General features: G+C 42.4%; 1 protein-coding gene across 3 annotated transcripts in view; it reads left to right on the top strand.

Moving 5' to 3' along the window:
* The window catches only part of LOC126267676 (nephrin-like), a 468,973-nt gene that overhangs the window by 356,898 nt on the left and 94,007 nt on the right, over window positions 1-18,068 (top strand). The gene's annotated exons all lie outside the window — the stretch shown is intronic.

The raw sequence follows: 18,068 nt of genomic DNA, 5'->3' as shown, positions 1-18,068 counted from the left end.
GCTTACGTTGTAATATAAATCTTCCGACTTTTTGTTCAGAAAATATACCTTCTTCTCCTGTTCCTTTATAGTAAAGTTATTTAGTTAAAACGTTAATCGTATATGGGTATCCGATTGTTCAGTTACACACATGCGTTTTGCAAAGGAAGAAATACGTTGTGATAAAAACGGATCAACACTTTTAATCGTGATATAAACAGTGATTCATTTCACCATGAACAGAAAAGGCTACAGCGGCATGAGATAGTTCGTTATTCTATCGTTAAAGCGGGATAGTTCCAATAAAGGGCGTGTGATATGGTGCACCAGTAACCTCTCACATGATTTTATTCCACAAATCAAACACATGAACTACACAAAATTTTCATTCTATTCTCCAATTACTTTTGATACATTGAGACTACATTGAGACCATTATTGAAAGACAACATGGCTCGTACACATACTCCATCATCAGTGACACGCTCTTTTTCTTAGACGACTAAAACCAGAAAGACAATAACAACGATAAAATGACGTATCATAAAATAGTATATTAAATACTGTCGATATGAATTTGTTGTTACGTATCAGTATGTATCTAGTAGAATGTCATCTCAACATAACCGCACGAGTATGGCGTCAGGAGCAACTTCACAAAGAAGTATTTCAACTTCGAGAAGTATTTATTCAAACACTCAACACTCTCGTAAGAAAGAATACAATGAACGCTTCCTGCATCAAACAGGGAATCCCTTGAGTTCAAGGTCCCAAAAGGCCAATGATGTTTACGGCATTCGACACCCCACATAGTTTTTTGCCAGGCATCCACAATATTGGCTGGTAGAGGCCACAGGGGGGGGGGGGGGGGGGAAGGGTGGGGGGGTCTGTAGCTCTCCAATGGTGAGCACAACATGAGACTACGGAGCGTAGTGAAAATGCTTAGTCGACTGGCTGTGCTAATCGTGTTGATGTATAGCAGAGCAATGGCAACAATAAACGAAGCAAAGTTGGCGAAGTTGACACTTCTTCATAAAGGAATCCTGGAAATTATGCAGAATGAGAAAGAAGAGGGAGATGAAATATTAGAGTTTCTGCATGATCAGCCGGTGGAATGTGTGGTGTCGTATACGCTCAACTGTTTGGACGGTGCAGATGAGGAGTGCAGTGATGATGATACGTGCTTAGCAAGTTAAAGTGATATTGAAACAGGTGTTGAGCCGCGTAGTTCATCAACCTCGTTGAATAGGGGACCACAAATCCAATGCTCCCTCCCACCCAGAAAAAAAAGAAATACCTTCTCACAATCAACATTTTCATTCTCCAAGTTTACATTATATGTAATATATTTGGTTTCGTGAATCTATGAGTAACGACCAAGCTGTCAAAATCATTTTTGTTATGAAATGGAAATCAGATGATGTTTAGGATCCGAAACATGTCATTTCGAATAAATGCACAAAAAATAATTATTGTTTGTTTGTTTCCGACAACTCAGCTTTTCTAAACTCCAGTCAGTTATATTAACAATAATGGTCGCATACCTCTACCGGCAATTTCAGGTAGACAGACATTAACACAACACTTTCAAATAAGCTTACTAAAGACTGAACTTGGGATCTCGCATTCCGGGGTTCCCTTTTAAGTTCAGTTCTATCAGGCTGGAATGTTACATAGTCCCATTCTGTAGCTACCGCACAGACTTCCGAGCAGAAGTCCTGAAGATCCTTTCGGTGACGCTTATGATATCTGCGGCTGTAGGTCCACTGAAGACTATCATATAGGACCAGTAGAAACTTTTGAATACTGTGGTATCAGAAACTGGATTACATAACGTGTGAACAACATATGGTACGATAATAATGCAGATAAAGGCTGAAAGAAAGCTGAAGGAAGAACTCTATAGCCTGTGCTGTAGGTTATACAAACTTGCATATGCAAGCAGCAGCTCGGAGTGTTCCACGCGGAGTGATCCCCTCATCTCGCTGATTGGCTCCGTCGCGATGAAGTGTAGTTCGCTAGTTGGTTCGACGATCACGTTGATGTCATTCGACGTTTGATTGGTGTCTGAGGAGGGTGTGGAAAGATGGCTTCCTCCGTCTGGAGTATCCACTGGATGCTGCCAACGGTTTCTGCCTTGCTTGGCGACGCCTGAGAGTTAGGGAGGTAGTGGAATTGTGGCGTGCGGAGAGATGTCGCCCGTCAGGCGCCGGCTACAGAACATAATTGTTTTGTATGTAAATTGAAAGTGGAGAGGAGCAAAAAACGAAAGGAAGGAGATCACTGCTGTCAGCTGGACTGGGGCATTACGGCGACGAGTGAAAAAGTGTTTCCTGACCAGGGTTCAAGTCAGGGATCTTCTGCTTACTAGGCCGATGCGGCAACCACTGCGCCATCCGGGACACAGAGTTATCGTAGCTGCACGGAGTATCTTGGGACGCCTCGTGGCCGAACCACATTCTCATCGAGCATCACCTATCAGCAATCCCCCTGTCCATTTCCTCCGCATACCCTCTCTAAGATTCCCACCGGACCTCTTACGTATTTGTGCATCCGCACTGAAGAAGGTGGATCCATTGTCCAGCTAGACATTCATATAATACATAACCCTGAAAATGGGGCAACCAAGGCTTTGGGTATTCAGCTGCATTTAGTCCTTTATTAGTGTATCACAACCGGTTTCGTGCCGCTAAAAGCCAGTCTTCTGGTGAACATACGATTAAAACATTAGAGCGGAAAAGCTCGGAATCTTTTTTCCCAACAATCGTTGACCGTCAAAACACAACACTATTAAAAGACTGTATGCCATGGGTTAAACTACCAGATTCCAGTACAGTGGACGGCTCCAAAACAAATCGTATCATAGTGATTCTTCTCTGATCTACATGGAGTGGTGTATTGGGGACGCAACCTCGTGCTCTGTTATACAGATTTTCTGCATTAGTGTTTTAAACATATGTTCACCAGAATGTGTGTCTTTTAGCTCCACGAAACCGGTCAACAGAGGCTAATAAAAGACCAAATACAGTAGAAGTGGTTATCAATACCAAAGATCATGTAATGGAATAGTTTTGTTTTCAGCCAGAATAATTATCCGTCTATATCCAACGAAAGTAGCCATGCAGTTTTCAGATAATTTTGCTGTCTTACAAAATTCTATCACCCTCACCCTGTTGATCATATGGTATCATAAGAAATTGAATTGCTGTGAACAACCTATTTACTCAATTAATAAACGTCTTATCGGAGAGTTTCATCTAATGTTCAAACAGTTATAATACGTTTTTAGTGCTGTAACATGTTATAACGTGGTGAATAAATAGCCAGCGTTAAAAAGAACACATTACCACGCAATCAATTGAAAATCCCTACCCGTACATAAATATTTCGTTTCCTACATGGATCAAAGTCCCTTTTACTATTCTAGCGCAAATCTTCTCGGTTTCAAACCTGAGAAAACTTCGTAAGTTTGTTACTTAGTGAGATGCAGTGTGACCGTTGTTATTACCCTCTGCACAGATGGAATGAAACTGCAGATAGATACCTTCATGCAACATCTGAGTTGGGAATCAGCGCCAAGATGCTGCTGTAAGCTCTGCGTCTTGTGCTGGTCCACGACATATGACGGTCGACCATAATGGCGTATTTACTCTCCGTATATTATAATTCATAACGCATGAATTACAAGCTTTCACCTTAGATAGAGTAAAAACGTTAATTTTATTCTTCCAGTCACGACTCTGTTTTTTTGAGATACAGAATGTATCCAAATGAGAGTTTTAAGGTTGAAATACAAGTGAAACACTGTTTATCTCCACACAGTGTGTACACGAATGCTCGCAGCTTATTTCTTTCGCTACAGGCACGTTTATTCAGTCATTCGTTATGAACAAATGGTGCAAAGGACCATTAGAATTTCATTTGTGATGCCAGTCTGCGGCAGCCGTAATCGTAATCATCAGTCATTTGTGTATTCCTTTGTTTTATAGCACAGCTCTGAATGTCACTTCAAATTCCCGCGCAGTGGGATTAAACTTCCCGAAATTAGCGCTCGTCATTTCACTCCGAGTTTACGCACCACCTAGGCCATCCACAGTCTCTGGTTTCAACAAATTTATATCCCGCTTCAGAGTAATCCTACAGACGTCAGTAATTTGTATAACTAGACCTTTGATAACTGGGTCATCAAGCAAGATTAAAAACAGATGACATCTCTTTATATCACACGCAACATACAATCATAACTGAAATCTCTAAGGATCAAAACAATTTACAGAAATACCATATTTACAGTTTGCTGCAAATTTTGTATAAGGCAATATTCGATCCAATAAAAAGGAATAAGAAACGAATAAGATACATATGTAGCCAACATATTTATTAAACGCATATGTAATTACGAAAAGAATCGTCTGTAGTGTCTTGCCCTGTTCGATACTTATCACTACGGACAGAAATACTATTGCAGGCGAAGCTCTATGAATCGGGTGAAATGAGCTTGCCAGCCTACCGAACTGACAGCTGCCGCCTTTTTCCCCAACCGTTTCTGACCCCTCCCCACGTGTAACCACCCTCTCCCCCATCCACCCACCCCCCACCCCCCTCTCGTACCGCACCGACACACAATCGGCGTCGCCAGCAACTTGCCGACAGGCTTCCCAGACTGAGAACTGTAGCGCACTGCGCAATAAATTCTTTAGCTGCCACATCTACGGAGATATTTCGCCGACAGATTTCGCGATATATCTTCAGGGAACGGTCTCCTACCCGGCATTGTTTCACTCCTCAGACGGTGTGACGGTTTGTGTGGCCGCGTCGCAGTTTCGCTATAAATTTCACCTTTCCGCCCCTCTTCCGTTCGTGACACTCCCGCAGCCTCCCCCTCCGGATTCCTTCCCCTCTTCTCCCCCCCCCCCCTTTTTTCCCTTTGCAGTGCTTTCACTGTTACTAACCCGACCCTTCCCACAGCTTCCCCAACGGCTGCTTCCCAGCGGAGCTCTTGTTCCAACCCGTTCGCACCGTCCCGCCCCAGACATCACCTTTTTTTTTGCCCTCTCCTTTCGTCGCAGTATTTCCGCTCGAGTTTTTGGCGAGCGACGAGCAGGAAGTGGGTGCCGAAAGTTTGCGCTCTCTTCCACCCCTTCAGTATCGCAGACTGCGACGCGCCCGCAGCACTGCGCCAATTTTATATCTGGCCTTATCTCCTTCTCTCACCCCAGTACACTTTTCCTCCTGTGCCTATCTTTATTCTTCATTCCATTCTTTCACGAAAATTCTGAACTTCTCAGATATTCTCGTCAGTCTTCATAACTTATTGATGACTTCCTCTCTTGTTAGCGCCCACAGCTGCTTCAGTCTGCCCTCGACGCGCATAAGCATCACTTGGAATTTACGCAGCGCGGAACTTCGTCAACCGAGGCCCGTAAAATGTACTTACTTCTTGCTTATGCTTGGCATACTCTGCGTATAGACTTCGACTTGAGTTAAATTAGTTCTACGGCAGTGGGAGAAGGGGAATCCCCTCTCGGAAAAAATAAAGGAATGTGATACCAGTTCCGTATCATTTTAAACAAATTAGTTCATCTAACAGTCTTTATAAAAGATGGTAAGTATAAAGGACTGTTCCCCATCATTAAAGCCAATAGTAGTATGGTACAGTTACTGTTCCTGATCACAATTTTATGCTCGACTATATCTGTAAAACTCTGTTGATAACAGCCATGTCAGAACATTGTGTTAACAACGGTAATAAACTATATTTGTTCAGATCATATGTATATAAATTGAAGGCATCGGAACGTCTGTAACACTTCTTGCTTCTTTATTCGGCGGCAAATGAACACAGCTTACGCTATCAAATCTTCGCTGTACGCTGCTCATATTCAGGACTATTTGATTTATTTTTATTTCTTTTTTGTGTGTAAAGTAAATTCTACAAATGTTACGTCCGTAAATATAGAATGAGACTGGACACTAATATGTGTTGTGTCCTTATGACGCTTTGAACTCTGCTGGGTACACTTTCAATGACGTGTCTGAAGGACTGTGGCGGAAGGCAGCCCTTCCTCAAGAGCCGAAATACAGGAGTTAATAATGTTAGACGCTGGAATTTGGAGCGAAGATGACATTCTAATTTATCGAAAACGTGTTCCGGTCGGTTCAGGGCCGGCCTCTGCACAGTGCATTTCAAGATTGTTACTGTCCATAAGCCTCTGTTCCACAGTTACTGCTTTATGAGCATTTTGAAGATGAGTGAAGCTGATACAAACAAGCATTGTCTCAAGGCATTTACTCTACAACACGTAGTACACTATGATCTAAAAAACATCTTAACATCCTCACGCATTTAGCATTTTCTTAGGTGCAGTAAGGGGACAACACCCAGTCACGAAAATCTTCCACGTACCGTAACACTGCTTTCTTCGTAGATCACTGTTGGTATCACGCTTGAGGGTAGGTGGCATTTTGCAGACATTTGCCAAACCAAAACCTTTCTATATGATTCCCATAAGTTGTAGGCTGATTCATCTCTTCGAATCACACGTTTCCAGTCTTCCACGGTCCACTGGCGTCGCTCTTAACACCACCTCAACCGTCAACTGTGACTGACTACTCAGATGTGTGGCTCAAGAGGAGTAGCTCATTAACTGTGCCCCATTCTTTGTAACCCTATACAAACAGTCAAAGAGGTAGAGCGACTGTTGGTATCAGTTCCGAACTCAAGAGAGATTCCTTCCTCTGATTTCGTAGGGTCTTTTACAACCAAGCTCCACGTTATTCGACGGTCCCTGTCCGACGGTACAAGAGTTTGTCTCGTCTTGGTTTAAGTGTGGTTGTTCCTTCAGTTCTCCACTTCACAGTCACTTCAACGACAGTCGACATCAGCAGCTTTAAAAGGGTTCAAGTTTACCTAATGGATCTGGTACCCAACTGACAGCCGAAGCCTGCCTCATTTTAGAAATCACTGAGGTGTTCTGACCACAGCATTCTGTTGTCAATATTTTACTGAGAATACAATCCCCTCCGACTCCTCTCGTATCATCTAGTGCTTGTTTTCGTATTATGTAGGGGTGTTCGGATACCTTTGATCATTTAGTGCAAATACTTCTACGGATCCATGCTAGTGTATGGAAAGACCTAAATTTTTCACATCACCTACAGCTCTCTAGTTATACAACTATAATGCATATCTCCCCCATCAATATGTATCAGGAACACACCGATATACTCTCTTCCATATGACGTAAAGGACGTGAGACAATTTGAGAAATGTCATGTTACCGTCTTGACCTGTTGCTAAAATTCATTATTTACTCAATCAGTATTGGTCGACTGGTTCATAAAAGTATTCACAACAACACGTGCGAAATTTAAAAATATTAACGTCAGCATATAAAACTATGAATTAGATGCGAATAGTGTATAGAAATACACATCAACAAAACGTCTTGCATCATCCCGTTTCCCAGAACTCCTGAAGACATTCGTTGACTGTGAATATTGTATCGCAGACACAGCCCCTTTGACTGTTCAGAGGTGTCTCCAAACCCGACCAAAGATGTAAACAACATTGCATGAGCAGCGCCTATTAGAGGACGTGGTCCGACAGCCGATCTGTTCCAGTCATTCCACCAGGAAGGAGGTACACGCTCGTCTTGTTTACAGTTCAGCCATTCCTACACGGTCAATACCGAAATTAGATAGCGTCCGCATTGTTACTTTGTGTCAGGAAGGGCTCTCAACAAGGGAAATGTCCACGAGTCTCAGAGTGAACCAAAGCGATGTTGTACGGACATGCAGGAGATACTGAGAGACAGGAACTGTCGACGACATGCCTAGCTCAGCCCTCCCAAGGGCTACTATTGCAGTGGATGACCGCTACCTACGGATTATGGCTCGGAGGACCCCTGAAAGCAACGCCACCATATTGAATAATGATTTTCGTACAGCCACAGCACCTCGTGTTACGACTCAAACTGTCCACAATAGGCTGCGTGATGTGCAATTTCACTCGCGACGTCCATGGCCAGGTCCATCTTTGCAACCACGACACCATGCAGTGCAGTACAGATGGGCCCAACAACATGCCGAATAGACCGCTCTGGCATGGTATCACATTCTTTTCACCGATGAGTGTCGCATATGCCTTGAACCACACAATCGTGGGAGACGTCTTTGCATGCAATCCGGTCAAGCTGAACGCCTTAGACACACTGTCCAGTGAGTACAGCAAGGTGGAAGTTTCCTGCTGTTTTGAGGTGGCATTATGTGGGGCTGACGTATGCCGCTGGTGGTCATGGAAGGCGACGTAACGGCTGTACGATACATGAATGCCAGCCTCTGATCGATAGTGCAACCATATCGTCAGCATATTGGTAAGGCATTCGTTTTCATTGACGTCAATTCGCTCCCCCATCGTGCACATCTTCTGAATGACTTCCTTCAGGGTAACGGCATCGCTCGACTACAGTGGCCATCATGTTCTCCAGATATGAAGCCTATCCAATGTGCGTGGGATGGATTGGAAAGGGCTGTTTATGGACAATGTGACCCACCAACCAGTCTGAGGTATCTACCCCGAAACGCCGTTGAGGAGTGGCACAATCTTGACAAAAAGAGCCTTGATGAACTTGTGGACAGTATACCATTACGAATACAGGCGTGCATCAATGCAAGAGGACGTCCTACTAGGTATTAGAGGTACCGGTGTGCACAGCAATCTTCGACCACCACCTCTGAAAATCTCGCTGTATGGTTGTACAACATGGAATGTGTGGTTTTCATGAGAAATAATAAGGGCGGATATTTATGTTGATTTCTTTTTCAATTTTCTGTACAGGTTCCCGATCTCTCGAATACGAAGTGATGGAAAATATTTTTTGATGTGTGAACAAACTACGTCGTCAGTCCATAGAAACTGTTCACTGTCTAGTACAGTTGTTACAGACTGAAGAAGAAGTTTATATTACGATATGATAACAGTGTCTAATTCTAGGTTTCCTCATATGACATCCATGACTCTATATTTCGCCTAATAGCCCAGACAAATGATGCTCCAAAACGAAGAATATCGGAGAGTTTAGTAGAAGTTTTTTGACAAGCTTGCTTTATGTTTTTGAGGTTGCTGAATCCAAATTTTCTAAGTTCCAACAAAATTTATGGCCCGAAATTGGTTGAAAACCGAAATAAAAACAAGAAAGTAATTGTACTTTTTTTGAGTTTTTGGCTTATAGCTCGTGAAGGTGCCATTTTTGGGAAAGTTACCAATTTATGAAAATAAATAGGGTAAAATTTTCCACAAAACAGATATATGGGATCTTTTCCGTCAGACCAATCCTATGACGTGCTTTGCGTGTTGAATACAGCGCGATTTCATAGCTGACGCAACTTCATGACCCATCTGCCGCACTCCAACCTTACTTTGTTGCACAACCGTTGCCGAAATCCTTCTACCAGTAGTGTCACTGTGCTGTCGGAATGATTAGTACTTGACACTTGTCGCGGTGGAGGTCTGCGTTGCTTGTGAGACGTCAGTTACCTGCCTACTCCTGACAAGGGAGAAAGTCGGTCCTTAGCCGTGGTCTCTAGAGGTACGGTATATTAAGAGTTCACCCTCGAATGGTTGCTTAGAACGCATGAGCCGTTGCTTTCAGTTTAATAAAATAGTCACACGTAATAAATTTAAGTGAGAGATGTGTTCCATATGACGGTGTACTGCATGACGGGTGAGAAGCGTTATCACATAGGGCAAAAGTGCGCTTGAGGAGTGTCTTTGGAGCAAGTGAGGAGAGGAAGGACGGCATAGCTTCCCTCTTGAAGAGCCAAATTGTGGTTAAGGTTCGTGAACCATGGCGAGCAAAGTGCACTAACGCAAAATTAACTGCTTTGGAAGCAAGAGGTTTGCAGTTGGTTGCAGCCGAAAAGAAATTTGGTCTACTCAAGCAGATTTTGATTTCAAAACCAATATTTTCTGTGTTACTTGTGTATTGAGCCAGAATTTACGGCTCAAGAAAACAAGCTCCCTGGCAGTCGATGAAATCTATTGAGTTACTTGCGTAAGCTGGGACTGCAAGAGACCTCATCAGCGCTGAGAGACAAAGCAATGAACTACGGCGCTCAGTAATGCGTCAGATTGGACCAGATGTTGACAAAGTTGGAGCAGATCCCAAGTACCACATGAAAAGCATGAAGGTTCTGCAGGGCTTTCCAAAGCAGGTAGAAAAAGAAAACCACTCAAACTGCGAGAACTGTATGCTACTAAAACTCATGATGCCGTGGAGCAAATTTGGAATTACTTCAGTAAAAATAATGAGGAGTTTCAGTTTTCCCCTTGGCATTTAATAGACCAGACCCACACTGACTACCATCCTGATGTTAAGACTGTGAAAGCTCAACTGTTGACGAAGTGTGGAACTGATATAAAGATTGCCTCATCTGTGAAGAAATCAACTGTTGTCTACTTCAAAGACACTGGGTAAAAAATTCTTACATAAAGCTAACATATGTCGAAAGTCAACACCAGAGGAAGAGCGTCGACGACTGATTGAAACAGCAGTAGAAGATACTGGATCGCAGGTTTACAGCATCAATAAATATTCCCCCCTAAGACCATTTTCTTACAGAAAAATTTCGTACATCGACTAGTGATGAAGCAGAAGCGAGGAAGCTTGAATAAACGGAAGACACGATGTATGGCCATAGGACACACCATGTTGACATCTGTCAGACCCAACTCTTCTTCGTCACCATGACAAGTAGGCCTGGCCGCATTCATCTATAAGAAGTGAGGCTCTCAGAAATTGGTGGATGTACTTTCTGCTTCAGGATTCAGTACCTTCTGCATAAAATCATTACGTTCTGAGGTACCACCAATGGTGGCAGAGGGTTTGGAATTAGGTCCATCCGCGTCATTTTAATTTCTTTTCGACAATACAGAGTGCGACATCGAAACTCTTGACGGAGCAACACTTTCCATGTAATTTCTCGCAGTCAGATCTTATGATTTCATCATGATAACAAACACTGTACACTGGGTTCAACTGTAATTATTTACCTACTACCTGATACCATCTCAAATGAAAAATATAATATTTTACTTAGCTGTATCAAATCCATATATATTCTCATATTGCAGGTGAAATAATTAAAGACGAAGGCAGTGGTACACCAAGTTCGAAGAGGGGGGAACTTCTCTCAAGTTTCTTTAACAATGTTGTACTGATAATAATATATTAAGACAATTATTATTATTGACGACAAAAGTAAATCAAAAGATAATTATTACGGAATTAACATAATATATTTGAACACCTCTTGATAGCAGGTGTGATGAAAGCTTTAATTTTACCGTCTGAATAAAGAATAAGAAATGAGCAGTAGGATTTTGCTGGTGGCGCACGATTTACGCTAAATTCGACATGCGCTACGCGCCGTAGCGCTCGTCTGACGGAAAGGCCATTCAGATTTTTTTGTGGGAAGTTTTATCTTCTTCATATTCACAAATAGTCAGCATTTCGAAAAATGCGCCGTTTCCGAGTTATATGCAAAAAATACCCCTTCTTCATGATTTCTATTTCCATTTTTTCCGAGTAGAACGTTTGATATTACCATGAAAATTCGGTTTCACCACCCTCTAAAACGTACATAAAGCATTTCAAAAAAACTGCTACCAAACTTTTCTCTAGGGGTCACCATTTGATTTGACTGTAACATGATGCTGTAATTTCTTTTATGAACATAATGATGGTCAATAGCCCAAAAGTGGTTGTTTAAATAACAAGGAAATTTATTAGCAGCCTAAGACGGTAACATGATATCTTTTCCAAATATTTACGAGCTGTGAGGAACCGAATCTTGAAAACATAAGTGTGATAATGTTACATATTTTAAATTCTTTCGTCTCGAGCAGCGTTAAGTGTCAAGAATCGTTAGTAACCCAAGCAACTGTAAAACGTGGAGCAATAATTTTGTAAATCATTTATTGCAAACTATTTTCATTACAAACCGAACGTAATGGACAGAAGTCTGCAACCTTGTCACACAACTGACTCACACATCTGAATACAGTACCCCTTTTACAGACCTCTAACCCATTTTTGATAAAAAGCTGCTGAATATCTTTCGTCAGTCAGTGAAGCAAATGTAAGTTTCCTTTTTGACCTGCCTATACATTTGGCACAATGGAATCTGAAACCCAACCTCCATTACTGAGGCGAAACAGATAATCTGATGAGCGTTATTAGTTTCACTGTCTTACCACTTGGTATAGATGTGTAACAATTCTTTCCACGAGCAAAATTAAACTGACATCTCCGGCATCGATTACTTCTTGTCATTTTGCTCTGCTTTTAGGTTACTCGTAGGAATGTCAACGAAATGTTGCGATTCTGAGTTTTCGAGTAGGCTGATTATAAGGTATGGCATTACCCTCAGACAGTCTTCTCTTATTTTCCTAGACTGAGTCACTCATTTGCTGATACCCTAATTGGATATATTTGTTTCATGTCCTTTAGGACTTCTTGACCTGTGCTTTTCTCATCACAGAATTAGTGCAGTTAGTTCTTTCCCATTTCAAATGAGATTCTGAAGTTTTTTACCTACCTTAGTAAAGAATTCTTTCCCAAATGATGGGTTGTCATTGCAAGTCAAACGGTTTACCTTTATAAGGATTTGTGTACCTTCCTATTCACCGAATAGATCATGATTTACTAACATTTAGTACATGCAATTCGTGTCGTATCAGATTACAATGCCTATGTTCCGCATTTTACAGAATTGCATAATTTTGTATTCTGTACTTACCTCATCGAGCTTATATGCTTTCATTCCATATATTTTTAAAATCATTAGAATTTGATCGAATTACGTTATTGTTATACGCAGCAGACGATTGAAAAATGGTAATTCTGCTGACTGATATATCCACTGTTGTGCAAGAACGAAAGTAACTTTCGCTCATGTATCATTGCCATCGGAGTTCAACGAAACTTGTACCACAGAAAGAACTGTTGTAGTATATTTCAGAAGGTAAATGGAATAATACGCAATGAGATGAACAGAAAGGACTCATTTATTCAAAGACAATAATTACATTGAAGTCACGCCGATTCGTGATGGCTTTCTGGAGGAGAGAGTTTTCTGGCTGCTTGGTAGTATATGTCTGCCATAGTGAAGTCACGCGGCTGACACAGCACCAAGCAGGTAATTACACTCGATTACTCCGGAAAAGAGAAAACAGGACTGGCCCGCTAAACAGAGCCAGTGTCCATCCAGATATATTACGGAAAGATTATGAAATTAACGAGCTGAAGACCGAATTGTTTTCTGATAGCAGTGGATTCTCTCTTGGAAAAAGGAAATGCGAATATGAAGACAAGCAGCCGTGTGTTTGTCAAAAGAGAAGTGGTTTAAATTTTGTCACAGTATTTCACTCCACGATAAATTCCATTTTTGGTAAGACAAGGAAAGCGTGCTACATAGAGCTAAGATCGTTTCTCGGAAATCGTATCATTGTTTGAAAAGTTTGGGGATACCCTTAATTTTACCGTTCAACAACGCAGAGACCGAAAAACCAGTTAGGTGTACCCAGGAACAGTAAATGACGCAATAAATTTAATTACAGCTAGAACATTCACGCTTAAAACATCTCAAGCAATGACTGTTCTCAGTTTCGACCAAATGAGCTTTCGTGGACGAATTACGCTCCTGGAAATTGAAATAAGAACACCGTGAATTCATTGTCCCAGGAAGGGGAAACTTTATTGACACATTCCTGGGGTCAGATACATCACATGATCACACTGACAGAACCACAGGCACATAGACACAGGCAACAGAGCATGCACAATGTCGGCACTAGTACAGTGTATATCCACCTTTCGCAGCAATGCAGGCTGCTATTCTCCCATGGAGACGATCGTAGAGATGCTGGATGTAGTCATGTGGAACGGCTTGCCATGCCATTTCCACCTGGCGCCTCAGTTGGACCAGCGTTCGTGCTGGACGTGCAGACCGCGTGAGACGACGCTTCATCCAGTCCCAAACATGCTCAATGGGGGACAGATCCGGAGATCTTGCTGGCCAGGGTAGTTGACTTACACCTTCTATAGCACGTTGGGTGGCACGGGATACATGCGGACGTGCATTGTCCTGTTGGAACAGCAAGTTCCCTTGCCGGTCTAGGAATGGTAGAACGATGGGTTCGATGACGGTTTGGATGTACCGTGCAATATTCAGTGTCCCCTCGACGATCACCAGAGGTGTACGGCCAGTGTAGGAGATCGCTCCCCACACAATGATGCCGGGTGTTGGCCCTGTGTGCCTCGGTCGTGTGCAGTCCTGATTGTGGCGCTCACCTGCACGGCGCCAAACGCGCATACGACCATCATTGGCACCAAGGCAGAAGCGACTCTCATCGCTAAAGACGACACGTCTCCATTCGTCCCTCCATTCACGCCTGTCACGCCACCACTGGAGGCGGGCTGCAAGATGTTGGGGCGTGAGCGGAAGACGGCCTAACGGTGTGCGGGACCGTAGGCCAGCTTCATGGAGACGGTTGCGAATGGTCCTCGCCGATACCCCAGGAGCAACAGTGTCCCTAATTTGCTGGGAAGTGGCGGTGCCGTCCCGTACGGCACTGTGTAGGATATTACGGTCTTGGCGTGCAACCGTGCGTCGCTGCGGTCCGGTACCAGGTCGACGGGCACGTGCACCTTCCGCCGACCACTGGCGACAACATCGATGTACTGTGGAGACCTCACGCCCCACGTGTTGAGCAATTCGGCGGTACGTCCACCCGGCCTCCCGCATGCCCACTATACGCCCTCGCTCAAAGTCCGTCAACTGCACATACGGTTCACGTCCACGCTGTCGCGGCATGCTACCAGTGTTAAAGACTGCAATGGAGCTCCGTATGCCACGGCAAACTGGCTGACACTGACGGCGGCGGTGCACAAATGCTGCGCAGCTAGCGCCATTCGACGGCCAACACCGCGGTTCCTGGTGTGTCCGCTGTGCCATGCGTGTGATCATTGCTTGTACAGCCCTCTCGCAGTGTCCGGAGCAAGTATGGTGGGTCTGACACACCGGTGTCAATGTGTTTTTTTTTCCATTTCCAGGAGTGTATTTAGGCACCATCTGATGATGTGATGTTCGGTTGTTACAAGAATGTTCAGGCAGTGATGGTTCTTACGTTAGTATCGACATGGAAGCAATTTATATATTACTATTTTCACGTCACAATGGCAAAGGAGCAGTTGATAGCAATAATCAAATACCTTCCAGAAGATAGACTGGACATTGTTGGCAGTACTTCCGACACGGAAGACAATAATTTGACCGTATGTTAACAACTAAACATAAAAATAAACAAAACATGTGTTCTCAAGTCCCGTGGATAGTCATCAAAAGACGTGGGTGATCTATGAAGTACTATACTTGTTGAAGCTCCTTCTAAACGAATTTTCGACGAAGGATTTTCGCTGCCTGATGTAACAATTATTAATAAATATTTAATACTAAATCTTTAGAAACGTGATGCTTGTGATCTTGCAATTGCACATAAATTATCGAAAGTGGATGTGCATGTTACTGGACGCATTCGCCGAAATGTCACAATGGACGGTTTGTCATTTTCAAGGCGTACTGCACAAACTGTGAGGATTGTCCTCAAGAAATATTTGGAAGTGGATTTTATAAAATTAGTAATTGATATTTTCGATGTGACAAACTAGAGATTCTTGAAGGAAGAATAGACACTTCTGAGAAGTGCTTATCGACCCTGTCTGGAAAGTAGAGATAGAGACGCTCAAACCATTTTTTGAAATCTGTTCAGGTATGGGGGCAGGGTAATTGAGACGTTGTATCCACAATACAATCCAAGTTTCCCAATATAGACGGAAAAATTATCGTGTTGTATGTGAGCACAAAGACATTTACACAAATAAGATATCTGGAAAGTCTATCTGAACGAGAGACAATGCAAACAAAATATAGCGAAGAGGCACCAGCTTAGGACTGCAGCACGATCAGCAATTACAGATTACTTTTGCGATAAGACTGTTGTAAGCTAAGGGTTATATCATCATTACCTTTTGTTTTCTAATGTCTATGTAATGGAATATAGTTTGCAGTTGCGAACTGTAATTTTGGAAACATAGTTTCCTCGAGCATACAACATTCGTAATTAACAAGCGAAACACAGTGTAAAGCCATGCATTTTCAGTTTGCCTACTATTACTTAATACACCTTTGTTATTAAAAAAATAAGGTTTAAGACATAATAAGAAAAATAACTGGTGTTTTTCGGGTCGAGTTTTACATGTATGAGCGTAAATAACGAGAAGATCGCGCGCAGTATGCGGGATCTGAAGTCTGCGCCACCGCTGTCCGCTTCGTGATGTAACCGATAGCGCTTTACCATCAGAATGGCCTGTATCGTTTGCTGCACATACCTCGAGTCGTCTGGGTATTGCAAAACGTTGGACCAGAATCTTTATAGGATTTATGTTCAAGAAGGACGGCTCCGATGATGGCCACAAGGTTCGTAAGGGCGTTCTGTTTCTCTACCAGAGCGACTGTCAATTGCTTGGACGGTCGCTGTTGCAATACGTTTTTCTAAAACATCCCACACGTGCTCGCTGGATTTTAAATCGAGGGAATGGACACGCAAGTTCATACGCCCAATATCCTCTCGTCCCAAGAGCGTCTTCACTTAACGCTCTTCGATGCGGTCGCGCATTGTCACCCATTTACTTCATTATCACCAGTCCTGATCTTCTTATTCTTCTCGTTTCTGATAATTCTAATTATTTTCGTGTTTATTCCATTTGCTCTAAACTCATATTCTGCACTCCATAGAATGTACACTCCACACAACACATCCTATAATTCTTCTTCTCTCTTACGGAGGATGGCAATGTCATCAGCGAATCTTATCGCTCATGTCATTTTATCCTTAATTGTAATCCCACTCGTGAACTCTTCTTTCATTTCAGTCACTGTTGCTTTGATGTATAAATTGAACAGTAGGGGCGAAACACTACACCCCAGTTTCACAACATTTTTATTTCGGGAACTTTCTCGTTGGTTCCCAATCTTCTTGTTACCTCTCGTCTCTTGCACATATTGTACATTGCCCGTATTTCTCTAGAGTTTACCTTTATTTTTCTCAAGATTTCTAACATCTTGCAACATTTTACATTGTTGAACGCTTTCTCCAGGTTGACGAATTCTAAGAAAGAGTCATGATTTACCTTCAGTCTTGCTTCCATTATGAATCCCAAAGTCTTAACTGCCACTCTGGTGCCTTTACGTTTCCTAAGCCCAAACTGATTGTCATATAACACACCCACAATTTTCTTTTCCATTCTTTTGCATATTTGTCTTGTCAGTAGATTGGAAGCAAGGGTTGTTAAGCTGATTATGTTATAATTCTCGCACTTGCCGGTTCTTGAAGTCTTCAGAATTGTGTGGATGATGTTCTCCAGAATGTCTCATGAGTGGTACCAGTCTCATATATTCTACACATCAACGTGAATAGCCGTTTTGTTGCCACTTCCCTCAGTGATTTTAGAATTTCCTGTAATTTATTATCCCACTTCTTAGTGCACTGATTTTTCCTGACTGCCAATTCATTACTAAATTGTAATATCAGTCTATGTCTCCTCCTGAGTACGCCTGACTTTCTATTCAACACTTGTTTAATTCACCTAAGTAGATCTGGGACAGAAATCTAGTGACCTAAAGTAGCAACCATAAACCTGCTAATAAAATGATGCTATGTATGATTTCTCAAACTAAGGGATTGTACTAAGGTTACATCAATGAAATTTCGAAGGTCTTTACACATACATCTAAATGTTGGACAGAAACATTTAATACTCTTAAATGATCAGCAGATTTAATTTTAAATGACTACAAACATACAGTCTTTCCGAGCTGTACCTCGAGTTCTATTACCGAAAGCCTAAGGTTCACTTGCTCTGGTGACTGTGACCAGAGATAACCTTTAAAGTGCTTTCACGGCATTTAATAAAGGAAGTAATGTGTAATCCACAAGTCTTTTCAGAGAGACGATTAAGTTTTGTCTA

The sequence above is a fragment of the Schistocerca gregaria genome, chromosome 4 (genome assembly GCF_023897955.1).
Source record: "Schistocerca gregaria isolate iqSchGreg1 chromosome 4, iqSchGreg1.2, whole genome shotgun sequence".
NCBI classification, from domain to species: Eukaryota; Metazoa; Arthropoda; class Insecta; order Orthoptera; family Acrididae; genus Schistocerca; species Schistocerca gregaria.
This window is presented reverse-complemented; position numbering and strand designations above follow the sequence as displayed.